The sequence below is a fragment of the Tachyglossus aculeatus genome, chromosome 21 (assembly GCF_015852505.1).
Source record: "Tachyglossus aculeatus isolate mTacAcu1 chromosome 21, mTacAcu1.pri, whole genome shotgun sequence".
NCBI lineage: Eukaryota > Metazoa > Chordata > Mammalia > Monotremata > Tachyglossidae > Tachyglossus > Tachyglossus aculeatus.
Genome location: NC_052086.1, coordinates 73,791,749 through 73,807,623, shown reverse-complemented (window position 1 = coordinate 73,807,623; position 15,875 = coordinate 73,791,749). Strand labels below are relative to the sequence as shown.

The following is a 15,875-nucleotide window of genomic DNA, read 5'->3' as shown; positions in this document are numbered from 1 at the left end:
CTGTGAGCCCGCTGTTGGGTAGGGACTGTCTCTAGATGTTGCCAACTTGTACTTCCCAAGCGCTTAGTCCAGTGCTCTGCACACAGTAAGCGCTCAATAAATACGATTGATTGATTGATCCCTACCCAACAGTGGGCTGGAGCGCATAGAAGCGCTTAGCACAGTGTTTGGCACTTAGTAAGAGCTTAACATATCATTATTATTATGGGCTGGAGCGCATAGAAGCGCTTAGCACAGTGTTTGACACTTAGTAAGAGCTTAACCTATCATCATTATTATGGGCTGGAGCGCCTAGAAGCGCTTAGCACAGTGTTTGGCACTTAGTAAGAGCTTAACATATCATTATTATTATGGGCTGGAGCGCCTAGAAGCGCTTAGCACAGTGTTTGGCACTTAGTAAGAGCTTAACATATCATTATTATTATGGGCTGGAGCGCCTAGAAGCGCTTAGCACAGTGTTTGGCACTTAGTAAGAGCTTAACATATCATTATTATTATGGGCAGGAGCGCCTAGAAGCGCTTAGCACAGTGTTTGGCACTTAGTAAGAGCTTAACATATCATTATTATTATGGGCTGGAGCGCCTAGAAGCGCTTAGCACAGTGTTTGGCACTTAGTAAGAGCTTAACATATCATTATTATTATGGGCTGGAGCGCCTAGAAGCGCTTAGCACAGTGTTTGGCACTTAGTAAGAGCTTAACATATCATTATTATTATGGGCTGGAGCGCCTAGAAGCGCTTAGCACAGTGTTTGGCACTTAGTAAGAGCTTAACATATCATTATTATTATGGGCTGGAGCGCCTAGAAGCGCTTAGCACAGTGTTTGGCACTTGGTAAGAGCTTAACATATTATTAATAAGGCCAGTTGCAAAGCCACGTTATCATTATTATTATCATTATCATTACTAAGGCCAGTTGCAAAGCCACGTTGTCGTCGGGATGGTCTGGGAAGAGGGGCGTGCTTCCTGAGGTTTGCATCCAAACCTGCCAAACTTCCTAAGCTAAAAGTGGGAGCTTTGGGAGCTGGAAACTCGCCGGTGCGGGGAATTCCCCTGCATCAAGGAGAAGGAAAAAAAAAAGGCTGCCGAAACAACTGCTCGTTTAGGCCTCAGAGAGGGAGAAATACCCCCGGGGCAGGCCCCCTCCAGGGATTGCTTTCCATCCCTGCGGTGTAATAAGTGCGAAATGATCCTAAAAATTTGTCAATTTCGACAATTCGCACTTGAGGCACGGACGGGGTTCGAACCCGTGATCTTCGGTTTACGAGACCGACGCCTTACCACTTGGCCACCGCGCCTGCGTTGGAAAAAGCGGCCGGTTGAGCCTTTATCCTGGCGCCGCTCCCGCGGCCTCGCCGGCGCGGGGACGAGCACGTACCCTACGTCATCACGTCTTGCCAAGGGGGCGGTGTGCTGCCCGTTGGGCCTGGCCGTCGTCGCCTTCCTCCTCCCTCCCCCCCCCGTGGCCCACTGTCGTCTGTCCCACACGACAGGCGGCAGTCACTGTTTGACCCCCTCCAGTCAAATCACTCAATTAGTGCTACTTATTGAGCGCTTACTATGTGCAGAGCGCTTGGGGGAGTATAATACCACCAAATAAACAGACACCCACCCTGCCCGTAACGAACTTCCAGTCAGGCGTCTGAGGCGATGACCCTGGCCTTGCCTCAGACGCCTTTCGAGAAGGGGCCCCTTTAGTAATAATAATAATAATGGCATTTATTAAGCGCTTACTATGTGCCAAGCACTGCCAAGATGAACAGGTTGTCCTATGGCGGGGGGGCTCACACTTAACCCCCATTTTACAGATGAGGTATATATATATATATATACAAGTAAAATAAATAAATGGAGTAACAAATATGTACAAACGTATATACATATGCATATACATATGCATATATGTATATATGTTTGTACATATTTGTTACTCCATTTATTTTACTTGTACATATTTGTTACTCTATTTTACTTGTACATATATACATATGTATATATGTTTGTACATATTTGTTACTCCATTTATTTATTTTACTTGTACATATATACATATATATACATACATATATACCTCATCTGTAAAATGCATATATGTATATATGTTTGTACATATTTGTTACTCCATTTATTTATTTTACTTGTGCATATCTATTCAATTTATTTTATTTTGTTAGTATGTTTGGTTTTGTTCTCTGTCTCCCCCCTTCAGACTGTGAGCCCGCTGTTGGGCAGGGACCGTCTCTATGTGTTGCCAACTTGTACTTCCCAAGCGGTTAGTACAGTGCTCTGCACACAGTAATCGGTCAATAAATACGATTGACGATGATGATGAACAGGTTGTCCTATGGGGGGGGCTCACACTTAACCCCCATTTTACAGATGAGGTATATATGTATATATGCATACATATATACACATATGCATATATGTATATATGTTTGTGTATATATGTATATATACATACATATATACATATATGCATTATATGTATATGTTTGTACATATTTGTTACTCTATTCATTTATTTTACTTGTACATATCTATTCTATTTATTTTGTTATTATGTTTGGTTTTGTTCTCTGTCTCCCCCTTTTAGACTGTGAGCCTGCTGTTGGGCAGGGACCGTCTCTATATGTTGCCAACTTGTACTTCCCAAGCGTTCAGTACAGTGCTCTGCACACAGTAAGTGCTCAATAAATACGATTGATGAGGTAACAGGCACAGAGAAGTTAAGTGACTTGCCCAAAGTCACACAGCTAATTGGTGGAGCGGGATTTGAACACCCGCTAGTAGAAAACGATACTGTAATCATGAATGAATCATGAGTTAATCACGAATTTAATCACGAATTCAGGTTACTGATTACAAACTCCTAAAAGCATCTTTCGCTTTCACTCTCATCTTTGAGGCGCCAGGCAGAAACACTCCATTTACACAAACAGAAGGGTTTTAATGCCGTTCCCCTGGCCGAAGTAGTTCTGCGGGACGATTGAGCGCCTCAATCAGCTGTGGAAAATGGGGGGATGAGGTGATGTCAAGTCCACATTCATCCATCTGCCTGCCCAGACTCAGATATTCTTTAGATGAACTTGAATGAGCATCTGGAGAGTGTGAAAGGGGGGATGATAGGGAAGGGGAAATTGTAGAAAAAGGTGGTGTTTTTTTTCTGAAGGCCAAAAAAGAAGCTCAGCTGGAAGCAACAGCTTGTTCCTATGAAACACGGAGGCTGCCAATTTTGAGAAAATGAGCGGGGCGTAACTTTGGCCCTGAAAGTTAACTAGAATAAACCTGAAGGCCAAACATAGCTCTCACATCTACGTTCATCTGTCTAGGGTTGGCACAAGCTGGTATTTTGCTGGGAAGTTGGGGAAGAGGAAAGATTAAAAGAGCAGAGGCCTACCCACCGGTAGTTTGCCTTGTCCCACACGTGTGCACAGCAGGATTATGGGACAGGTGAAATCAATCAATCAATTGTAATTTTTGAGTGCTTACGGTGTGCAAATCACTGTCCTCTGCATTTGGGAAAATCCAATATAACCTAGTTAGTAGACATGTTCCCTTCCACAATGAGTTTACAGTCTAGAGGGGGAGACCATAGTCTAGAAATCATTAGTGTTAGGACTGCAGGTGCAATCAATTAATAGTATTTAATGAGTGCTTACTATGTGCAGCGTACTGTATTAAGTGCTTGGGAGAGTACAATAAAATAGTTGTAGACATGTTCCCTCCAACAGTGAGTCTACAGTCAAGAGGGGGAAACCATAGTCTAGAAATCATTAGTGTTAGGACTGCAGGTACAATTAATCAGTGGTATTTATTGAGTGCTTACTATGTGCAGAGAACCATACTAAGCTCTTGGTAGAGTATAATATAACAGAATTAGCAGACATATTTGCTGCCCGTAATGAGCTTACAGTATAGAATATGGGTAATTAGAGGGTCCTGTTGGATAATTAGTCTTAGGATTCAGGTGCTGGTCTATGCAGGTCAAATTAGTGACAGGTCAGGTTGGATAATTAGAGGATGCAGGAAAGGTCTGCTGTGTTGAATGAATGTTTGTATAGTTCCCACATTTGCTGTCAGGTTGCCCAGGGTAAGTTGTGGCTGGGATTCCTGTGGCATCTCCCAAAGCCATCCCACCTCTTTCCCAAACCTAATTCCTCTGGCTCACCCCATTCTGCTCTAAGGAAAAGATGGCAAAACAGGGTGGCTACCACGTTCTGAAGAAGGAATGGGCAGGTTGCTGCCCTGACAGTATAAATCTGCAATACCCTTGGTATAACTGGGCCACCTGGATATCTAAATATGTGGATATCTGTAACAAAAATAAAGGTTATGCCTGGTAAGTAGATTTTTTATTTTTGTGGGTATACATGGGTGGCCTGTGGAAGTGGGAACTTTATTTAGGTCTCTATGCTAGAGCAGAACTTGGGAGTATAAAGCAGTTCTGCTTTTTATATCTGCCTTTGCTCCAGTGAGGGACTGCAGAATATCAGTTTTGCCCTGGAATGTCAAATAACAGCCACCCTGGGGCAGGGAACACTACTGTTCATGGGGTAGAATTCATAAAAGACAGATTCCAAAAAGTGGCCGCCCCGGGCAACTGAGCCCTTCTCCCATTTTCAAAATTGTCTTTTTATCCATGGGCCTGAAGAGGCTACTGAAAAATTAGTTGGAATTCATGCAAATGTCCACTGCCTCAAGGCCTAGCTCATGTTCTTTTGGGGGGTCACTGTGTGTGTGATTATGTGCTTACTATATGCCAGGCACTGTACTAAGTGCTGGAATAAACTAATCAGTTTGGACACAGTCCATGTCCCATGTGGGGCTCAGTCTTAATCTCCATTTTACAGATGAGGTAACTGAGACACTGAGAAGGTAAGGGACTTGCCCAAGGTCATACTGCAGACAAGCGGCAGAGCTGACATTAGAACTCAGATCCTTCCTACTCCCAGTCCTGCACTCTATCCACTAGGCCATGTTGTTTCTGTCCGTGGCCCTCCCAGGGACCTTACCCCTAAACTAAAGATATAAGTAGGGGCAACACCATGTTGATTTCCTGATTATTAAAGATGTAGCAGCACCTTTGACGACACTCCAAAACCCTGGACAGTGAGATGGACAGAAGTCACTTTCGTTAGGCCGAGCATGCAGTGTAATATGATGACATTATGTATACCATTTTGTGAAAGTATGTGGAGTTTGTTCATGCCCAGAGGCTCTGGGCAAGACTCAAATCCTTTGTGCTACGTTGAAAAAGAGAACCACTTCAGAGATGGGGAACTTGGAGGGAACCTGAATGCTTTAAAATAGAAAACCAAATAAATATAAAGGTGCCTGGTGCCGTAGTTGAGTGGTCTTCAACGGGTCTGTCCCCTGTCCAGAGTGCCCAGTATAAAACTAGACAAGGAGCCATCCTAACCTTCGGTCCCTAAGATGCCGTCTTAATCAATCAATTGTATTTGAGTGCTTTCTGTGCAGAGGACTGTACTAAGCACCTGGGGTAGTATAATATAACAGAGTTGGAAGGCTCCTTGCCCAAAAGGAGCTTACATATCTACATACTCTACAGATCACTAATATTTTTATTGGAAATTCAGAGCTAAATGTTGTCACTAAATGCTGCTACTTAACCTGTTCATGGTCCAACAGTGTATAGGGAGTTAAAATATTGGTGCAGCAATAGTACTGTGAATTGAAATGGGAAAGTGCAGATAGGAAGAGCAGGTGGAGAAGCAGCATGACTTAGTGGAAAGATCTTGGGCCTGGGAGTCGGCGGATGTGGGTTCTAATCCTGGCTCTGCCACTTGTCTGCTGTGTGACCTTGGGCAAGTCACTTCTCTGTGCCTGTTACCTCATCTGTAAAATGGGGATTAAGACTGTGAGTCCCATGTGGGACAAGCTGATTACTGGCTCAGTGGAAAGAGCCTGGGCTTTGGAGTCAGAGATCATGGGTTCAAATCCCGACTCCGCCACTTGTCAGCTGTGTGACTTTGGACAATTCACTTAACTTCTCTGTGCCTCAGTTCCCTCATCTGTAAAATGGGGATTAAGACTGTGAGCCCCCTGTGGGACAGCCTGATCGCCTTGTATCTCCCCCAGTGCTTAGAACAGTGCTTTGCACATAGTAAGTGCTTAATAAATGCCATTATTATTATTATTACCTTGTATCTACCCCAGCGCTTAGAACAGTGCTTGGCACATAGTAAGCACTTAACAAATACCATCATTATTATTATTAACAAGCACCATGAGTAAAATGCCAGGCGTTTTGTAAAGTAATTTTCCAACGGAAAACTACCTTTCTGCCCCATACCTGCTTAGGGCAAGTCTATCTTTAGGCATCAAGCTCACGTTAGCAGCCTTTAATCTACTGAAGTGAAAGCATACTTTGGAAACCAAATAACATTAGGTCCTTCCTCAGAGCCCACATCAGAAAAATCTATGTGACTGGCAAAAAAGCATTTGGGGTTTTTCTGTTCTCTCTGTCACCTCCCCTATCTCACTGAACTGATGAGGGAACTTCAGGGGCACTCCTAAAGGTCCACAGCCTGGAAAGGGAAATAGCAAAGGACACCAGCCATAAAAGAGAAGGAGCATGGCCTACTGGATAGAGCACGAGCCTGGCGGGGCAGGAGGACCTGGGTTCTAGCCCCAGCTCCGTCACTTATTCAGCTGTTTGATCTTGGGCAAGTCAATGAACTTCTCTGTATCTCAATTTCCTCTTCTGGAAAATGGGGATGAAGATTGTGAGCACCATGTGGGACGTGGACTCTGTCCGACCTGATTGGTCAGTCAGTCAATTGCATTTGTTAGCTTATGTATGCAGAAAACTGTACTAAGCTTTTGGGAGACTATAATATAACTGGCATGTTCCCTGCCCACAATAAGATTTCATTCTAGGGGGGAGACAGTCATTAATATAAATAAATAAAATTACAGATACGTATATAGTGCTGTGGGGCAAGGAGGGTGGATGAATAGAGGGAGCAAGTCATGATGGCACAGAAGGGAGTAGGAGAAAAGAAAAAGAGGGCTTAGTCAGGGAAGGCCTCTTGAAAGAGATGTGCCTTCAATAAGGCTTTGAAGTGGGGAAAGTAATTGCCTTTTAGATATGAAGAGGGAGGTCATTCCAGGCAAGAGCAGGATGTGGGCACGAGGTCAGCGGCAAGATGGACGAGATCAAGGTACAGAGAGAAGGTTAGCATTAAAGGAACGTAGTGTGCGAGTTGAGTTGTAGTGGGAGAGTAGTGAAGAGAGGTAGGAGGGGGCAAGGTGATTGAGTGCTTTAAAGCCGATGGTAAGGAGTTGTGTTTGTTACAGAGATGGATGGACAACCACTGGAGGTTTTTGAGGAGTGGGGAATCGTGGCCGGAAGACTTTTGTAGAAAAATAATCCGGGCAGCAGAATGAAGTATGGACTGATGTGGGCAGAGACGGGAAAGGTCGGATTTTAGCAATGTTGTGAAAGTTGAACTAACAGGATTTAGCGATGGATTGAATATGTGGGTTGAATGAGAGAGCAGAGTCAACGCCAAGGTTATGGGCTTGTGAGACAGGAAGGAAGGTGATGTGTTTTACAGTGACGGGAAAGTCAGAAATCAGTTCTGTTTTAGATGTGTTAGCTTGTAAATAACCCAGTGCTTAATATAGTGTTTGTCACATAAAAGTACAAGAACAAGTACCATTAAAAAAGTTGGTAGACGTGTTCCCTGTACACAATAAGGGGGGAGACAGACATTAAAATGAATAAATAAATGACAGGTATGTATATTGGTTCTGTGAACTGAATGAAGAATGCAGATCCAAGTACAAGGGCAAGCCAGGGGGAGAAGAGGAAAACGAGGGCTTAGTCAGGGAAGGCCTCTTGGAGGAGATGTGATTTTAGTAAGGCTTTGAAGGTGGAGAGAGGGACCATATGTCAGATATGAAGCGGGAGAGAGATACAGGCCAGAGGCCTACTTTGGGAGGTTCACAGCTAGCTATACCTACGTAAATTATGGAAGAATTTTTTTTTTAGCCACACCCTGCACATTTTTGAAATGGCTTCATCAGCAGTGTTGTTTTTTTTTTAACACAGATGCAGGAAAAAGATGAAAGGGAGGAGCCATTACTACTGTTTCGTTCTTGCTAGATTAGTCATATTTTATGTATATTAAGCCAGATTCTGCCCTCAACTGAGCTCATCTAGCTAGTCACAGGATTTAATCAAATAGTCTCTCTGCCAGTTTGGCTAATGTAGCAGAATCCAGGCAATACTCTACATAATCTAATTTAATTTATGACCTGATCTTGCTACCCACTGTTCATCATTGTCTACTGAACCTAATTTTTGTCCATTAAGAGCCCCAATTTTTCATTTATTAAAGTAAGAAATTGCATGCTGAAATGGAAATATTTGCATTTTGCAAATTGAAATGTCTGTAACAGCCTTTGAATGTAAGCAAAAAGAAAATGTTAACCATTGTCAAAAGCACACTCAGTACAGAGAAGTAGCTTTTAAAAACTCACATTATCTCAGTTTTGAAGTAAATTAGTGAAATGGCAAGCATTCATCCTTTTAAAATTAGATACTGTGTGGTGTGTGTACGTAGTGTTATAAGAAAAAGAACAGTATGAATCTTCTAAAAATAGAATGTACTTGATAAAGTGAAAGCGTTGGTTCATGATCTCTGGTTTTAAATAATACTTAAAGTTTTAAGAATCAAACATTGGTTTGCAGAACAGTATGTGTTTATGTATATGTGCACATATATGTATATATATATTACGTATAACAATCAGTGGTATTTGAATGCCTATTATGTGCAGAGCACTGTACTAAGCACTTGGGGGAGTACAGTAAAACAGAGTTGATAGATATATTCCCTGCCCGTGATGAGCTTACAGTATATATGTCACCTATATAAACAGCAGTGTAAATCTTAGGAGGTATTTTATAGATAGCTTGTGAATATGTTTAAAACCAGAGATTATTAACCTCTTCCTTGTGATGAGCACCAGATTGCTGCTATCTGGACTTTGTTAGTTATCCCTACCTAGCGTGATCATGAACACTTTTTTAAAAGATACAAAATTCACTGTGCTCCATTCCAGAACTTATTGGATATTGTGATGTATTGATGTTGTGGTATCAATTATCTCTCTAAGAAATTATGAGTACAGAGGTTTCTGGTAATGGGAGTAAAGTTAGCACTTTCCCAAATTCAAGTCTAACACTAACAGGAGAATAGGGAGGACCCTTGGTACACTTTATGATGCATATAAGGCCTAGAGTTAAAAAAATAATTAGTCTTCCACTCCTGTTCTTGTAGGACAGGATTTTTGCTGATACTTAAAAACAACTGTGTGAGGCAGCCAGAAGATCCCAAATCTCAGGACTTTCCTGATTGAATTAAGATGAGTGGTTATCCTGTTTTTGTCCCCTGTGATTTCCCTTGTAAGGCTTCTTTGCATAACTATTCATAAGTGATGAATCCTTGGGACTTTCAGAAAACTGAGCAATTTTTACATGGGCCATTGGTCACAGTGTATGCTGGGAAAGTGAAGGGGAGAAAAAAGAGGGAAAAGGAAAGGATAGAGGAAGATTCTCCTTCTTGGAGAAGAAGGAGTTGACACAGAGATAGACAGAGATGAACAGACACCACTCATTATTGATCTTTGGTTTAACTTGGTTACTCATTCATGTATTTTTCAGATTCATAAAGCATCTTTACCTGATCACAGGCACCATGGAAACACACAACTCTGAACAGCACCTGTTTTTCAGCTGCTAATCACCATGTCTGTCACAGGTGATTGGGAAACTGGATATTAGACTGGGAGCCCTCTGTGGGAAAAGGACAATGTCTGATTTAACTGTCTACCCTGCTCTTGACACATGGTAAGTGCTTAAAAATACCACAATTATTGCTTTCTATTCCCCCCCAGTTAAATATGTGCTTCTCACCTGCCCGCATATACGTTCCTCCAAATGAACTGAACCAGAACCCATAGGAACACCCAGACAAGGACTCAGATCAAACCTCTAGACTGTAAGCACTTGTGGGCAGGAAATGTGTCTGTTTACTGCTATTTTGTACTCTCCCAATTGCTTAGTATAGTGCTCTGCCCCTAGTAAGCACTCAATAAATACGTTTGGATGAACAGTGCAAGCCCTTCTCTGTTTGAAGCTTCTCATCATAGGTAAATTGAAGATGTCAAGGCAGAGAGTGAGTTACAGGTCAGGGCAAAGGACCCTTGGGCCTGAGCACATGCAGCCAAAGGGAAAGCAGACCCCAGAAATCAGTTTTTTTATGTCAGGGGCTGGTTTTTCAATACCTAGGTGGCTTGCCTAGGTGCTTAGCTTCTTCTGTCCCCTTTTGCCCATTTCACAGATCATTAGACTCTCCACCAGAGGCAAGGAAGTGGGCAAGAAAAGAGAAAATTCACATCAGTCAGTTCAGTACCTTTTTACTTTAAAAGGTTGGAAGAGGTAGAAATGGAATTAGGCTTTTGAAAGATCTGGAGAACTTGTTTATTCCTTTCTCCATCATCCTGGAGAATTAAGACTTCACTGAAGTAAGAAATGACTCCTCACTGCGGGCAGGGAATGTGTCTGTTTATGGTTGTATTGTACTCTCCTAAGTGCTTAGTGCAGTGCTCTGCACACAGTAAGCGCTCAATAAATACAGTTGAATGAATGAATGAACATACCTCCAACTCAAGTAAGAGTGCAAACAGAACTGATATAACTAAGCCACCCAAGGTAGCCAGCACAGTCTGGTATATGAAATCTTCCAGAACAAGTGAATATGCACACAAGCCAAGCAAGCCCAACAGAACCCAATGCTACAATCACTTGAATGATACTTAGGGTTGCATGAATTAAACCCTCTGAGCCCAGAAAACTCTTTGTGGTGGCCTCCAAAATGCAGAATATTGCTCTGCTTCCTGCGGTTTGATGTGTAAATATCAGGAGTGCATGGGCTTGGGAATAAGAAGGACCTGGGTTCTAATCCCAGTTCTGCCACATATCTGCTGTGTGACCTTGGACAAGTTACTTCACTGTGCTTCAGTTAACTCAACTGTAAAATGGGGATTAAGACTGAGCTCCATGTAAAACAGGGGCTGTGTCCAACCTGATTACCTGTATCTACCCTAGCGCTTTGAATAGTGCTCGGTACATAGTAAGCGATTAGCACATACCATCATTATTAAAATGCAACAGAATTAGCAGACACATTCCCTACTCTTAACGAGCTCACAGTCTAGTCACTTAACTTCTCTGTACCTCAGTTCCTTCATCTGCAAAATGGGGATTCAATACCTATTCTCTCTCCTACTTAGACTGTGAGCCCCACCTGATTATTGTATATCTTCCCCAGTGCTTAGAAGAGTGCTTAACACCTAATAACTGCCCCAGTAATGATTAAACAGAGGGGAAGAGGATTGTTCAGGGAGAGTATTTGGGAAGGCACTGAGCTTGAGAGGAATAGAAAGGCAAAGAGGCATTCCAAAAATTTTCATCCCCATTCAAATGAAACCTGCCAGCACCTTGTAAACTGCTAATGGTTCCCTTCAAACACTTAATCTTCCCAATTGTCAACTGCAACGTTTGAAGAAAAATATCAAAGATCTAAAATAAAACATAATTTTGTTTATTGTTTGTAACGGGTCAAGGCAAAAATGATTTAGTTGCTCTAATTGGAGAAAATGGATGCTTTGTTCCCGGGTGTTGGGGAAATGTTGGTAAACTAATAATTAATGTTTCTGTCGCATCATCTGGCATTACAACTGTAAAGCTTTTACAATCAATTTCATATAAATGATGGCTGTGGCAACTCTTTATTGGTTGATGACTTTTTAACTCAGTCAAGACAAATTGCATAACAGATTCTTTGAATATGTTATGTTAATTACAAAAGTTGCTAATTGCAATCGGATATATAATGCAGGGAGTAGTTTTGAATATGAGAACTGATCTATTGGCTATTTTAAACCACACTGACCTTTTCTGTACGTTTCCAATGTTGGGTTTTATTCAGCAAATTATTTTCTTAAATGAAAACATAGTTATTTTTTTCAATGAGATATGTTTGGCTTCCTGTTGAAACCACAGAATGAAGAAGTATTTTTGTAGTAAATACAGGTCTTTTTTTTTTTTTTTTTAACAAACCACAGTTGATGGTCATGTTTGTACACTCACCATATATATAAGTATACACAGTGAAATTACCATGTGCATTCTATAAAGTTAATGAACATTGACATGCTAAATAATTTAACAAAACCTTTTCTTATAATTTCAATAACTAGTGTGCACTGTAATATTTTAAAAATTGCAGTGAGAAATGCTTGTAAAAGCACAGAACATCCCTTAAAAAATAACGTTATATTTTTCCGTAATGCTTATTTCTGTAGAGGATCATGATTTGTTCTTGAGGCAAGAATAAGCTTTATTTTCTCCAAGGATATTCACAAAGTGTTTTACTTAATGTTTTGAAAAATCAGATAAAACTCTCATACTTTTCCCTAAAATGTGTAGTTAAGAATGTTTGTTATTCTTAATTTTCAATCTCTTCCAGTCACACTGGTAGGCATGGGTCCCACCTTTATTTTTAGTTTGAGGGAGCATGAAAGAGGCAGGGATTTTAGAAGGAATGGGGGCTGGGAGGGAACAGAGTTCAAACAGTGAGCGAGCCACAGAGCCCCCATTTTGGATCTTTTCAGCTCAGTGTGGGAACTCTCAAATCTTGTTGGAGACCTGGATTGAGTGAGGCTAGAAGTTCAGCTCACAAAGTCGAGGGAACCATTACCCCTTTGGGCACCTATGCTAGCAGTTTACCTTTTGGAAATTTTGTTTATGCAGGATCGGGCCTGGGAGCTAGCGGAATTGGCTTCCTCTCCTGGCTCCACCACTTGCCTGACCCTGAGCAAGTCACTTAACTTCTCTGTGACTGTTTTCTCAACTGCACGATGGGGATTCAATACCTGTTCTACCTGCTACCTAGGCTGTGAGCCCCATGTGGGAAAGGGTCTGTATTTGGCTTGATTAATATGTATCCTTCGCATCGCTTAGAATAGTGCCTGACACCTAGTAAGCACTTAATGCATACCATATTTTTTTAAAAAAAGTGGGACTAGGATTTTCTTTAGTACTTGGGGAAGGAAGTTTCATTAGTAAATAGGCTTTAACATCTATTGAAATTGGAGAGCCTTCATTTCCTTTCCAATCAAGTTTCATTTCTTGGCCCTAGTTCCAAACTGTAGCAGGCTGGTACAAATATACAAAGTTTAGGGTTGGAAAGGAACCTAGCAAAATGAAGAAGTGTTTTATTTGATCCCCATTAAGAAGGGAAATGCCAGAGGTTTTCAAACTTGTTCAATCCTCAATCTTAATGATGCCAAAGAGTCCTGCGTCTCATGGTTTTGCTTCCTTGCTTCACGAGAGGTTTAGGAAGAAGGAATTCAACGAGATAGATCAGAAACTGAGCCTAACTGGCTCATCCTGTTCATATAGCCTACTGTTCATTACTCTCCCCATCTAATGACTATTTAGAGCTCTGCATTTCTGTTCTCCAAATCACCCCTTGAACTCCCCTGCAAGAAACTCTCAGTATGAGAAACATTTCTCTTTGAATAGTTCCCTTAGTACAGTGCTCTGCACACAGTAAGCGCTCAATAAATCGATTGATTGATTTGAATACCAGTCCTAAGAATAGGTTAAAAAAATAGGTCCTTTACATTTTTGCATATAGGTATCAAAGAATTATTACAACTGTTGCACGGACATCATCAATCCAATGAAATGTAGTGGCCATCCAGTCATCGGGTTGGCAGACGTCCTACGTATTTGGAATCATTACTGATTCCATGGTGGCGATGGGGGATCACCCTCATGAGGTTGGCACCAAGGGGCAGAGCCATTAGCTTCACCCCCTTAGCTTTTTGGGTAGGGTGGGCAGCCATAGCCCTCCCACCCCCTCCAGAGAAAACTTTGGAGACCCTGATTTTTTTCCCTCCGCCCTAGGAACCTGTTCAATGAACTGGGGTCAGTGGGTCCACAATGCCCTCATTTCTGTGGGTCACTCTGATCTTCCACTGGCCTGAGTCTCCTGGGCTCTGGGCTGCCCTCCTGGACCTTTAAAACAGTGTCCTCTCTGTGAGTGGTGGCAGTTCAGAGCACAGCTCTTCGATGGGTGCTTCTCCCTGATGACTGCGGCTGCTTGTGGGGCTGGGGCGAGTGGTAGAGGGGCATAGAGCTCATCCCGGGGGCTCCATTTGCTCTGGCTGCTGGAGTTGTTCCCACTGTACTTGGAAAAGCTGCCCCTGCTTTTCCACCCTCCCCTTTCACCCCAATCTCACCCTGTCACCATGTCAGCCTTAACCCACTTATTTGCCACCCTTCACCTCTGCCTGCTCCGCTGCCTTTGTCGCTGCAGAGAGCAGTGATCTTGGGTTCGTCTGTCCCCAAGTTCCCACCCTGTACATTCCCAGGGTGGGGAGAGCTAAGCCAAGGCACTCGTTCCGGATCACCTCATGGCCCAGTCCCAAGTGGATCCCTGCTACCTCCAGAGCCCACAGAAGTAGGAGAAGAGGGAGTGAAGTGTTGGAAATACATAATCCCACAGCTCCCTGGTGCTTAAAGGAAAAACAAACAAGTATCACGTCTTTTAAAAGCTTTATTCTGGAGGGGAGGCGGGGAGGAAAATCATAAGGGGAAGGTGGGGAAGCGGAGAATCCACAGAAACAATAAAACTAAAGATAGTTGCTGCAGCGGTGGGCAGCGGGAACTCAGCACAAGTGTAATGGTCTTTCTAATGAGGTCTGTGGTTTGGGGACCACCCAGATTGTCCCAAGCAGTGGCCATTATGGGAGACTCAGGAGTCAAGTAACTGCCCCTGTTGTATGCCCTCTTGAAATGACTGAGTACCATATGAAGCTGACCCTACTTCCCACTCTATCTCAGTCCAGAGAGACCTGAGCAGGAACCTAGATTGCAGCTCTACTTCTTGCTCCCAGCTGGCAGGTTATTATTAATAAATCAATGGTATTTATTGAGTGTTTACTGTGTGCAGAGCATTGTACTAAGTGCTTGGGAGAATACAATACAGCAGATTTGATAGACACTTTCCCTGCCTATTCATTCATTCATTCAGTTGCTTTTGAGTGCTTACTGTGTGCAGAGCACTGTACTAAGTGCTTGGGAAGTACAAGTTGGCAACATATAGAGATAGTCCCTACTCAGTAATGGGCTCACAGTCTAGAAGGGGGAGACAGACAACAAAACAAAACATGTGGACAGGTGTCAAGTCATCAGAATAAATAGAAATAAAGCTAGAAGCACATCATTACGAAAATAGATAGTAAAAATTACAAGTAAAATAAATAGAATAATAAATCTGTACAAACATATATACAGGTGCTGAGGGGTGGGGAAGGAGGTAGGGCTGGGGGGTGCGGAGGAAGAGGGGGAAGGAGGGGGCTCAGTCTGGGAAGGCCTCCTGGAGGAGGTGAGCTCTCAGTAGGGCTATGAAGGGAGGAAGAGAGCTAGCTTGGCGGATGTGCAGGGGGAGGCCAGGGGGAGGACGTGGGCTAGGGATAGATGGTGGGACAGGCGAGAACGAAGCACAGTGAGGAGGTTAGCGGCAGAGGAGCGGAGGGTGCAGGCTGGGCTGTAGAAGGAGACAAGGGAGGTGAGGTAGGAGAGGGTGAAGTGATGGGGACCCTTGAAGCTGAGGAGTTTACTTGCCCACAAGGAGTTTACGGTCTAGACCTTGGAAAGAGCACGGTCTTGGGAGTCAGAGGTCATGGGTTCTAATTCTGTCTCCACCACTTGTCAGCTGTGACTTAGAGCAAGTCACTTAACTTCTCTGTGCCTCAATTCCCTCATC

At 42.9% G+C, this 15,875-nt stretch overlaps 1 non-coding gene across 1 annotated transcript; it reads right to left on the bottom strand.

Moving 5' to 3' along the window:
• Positions 1-1,226: 1,226 nt before the first annotated feature.
• Positions 1,227-1,298, bottom strand: TRNAT-CGU. Its single transcript has one exon. It is a non-coding gene; the product is annotated as a tRNA-Thr (tRNA).
• Between the last annotated feature and the right edge of the window lie 14,577 nt (positions 1,299-15,875).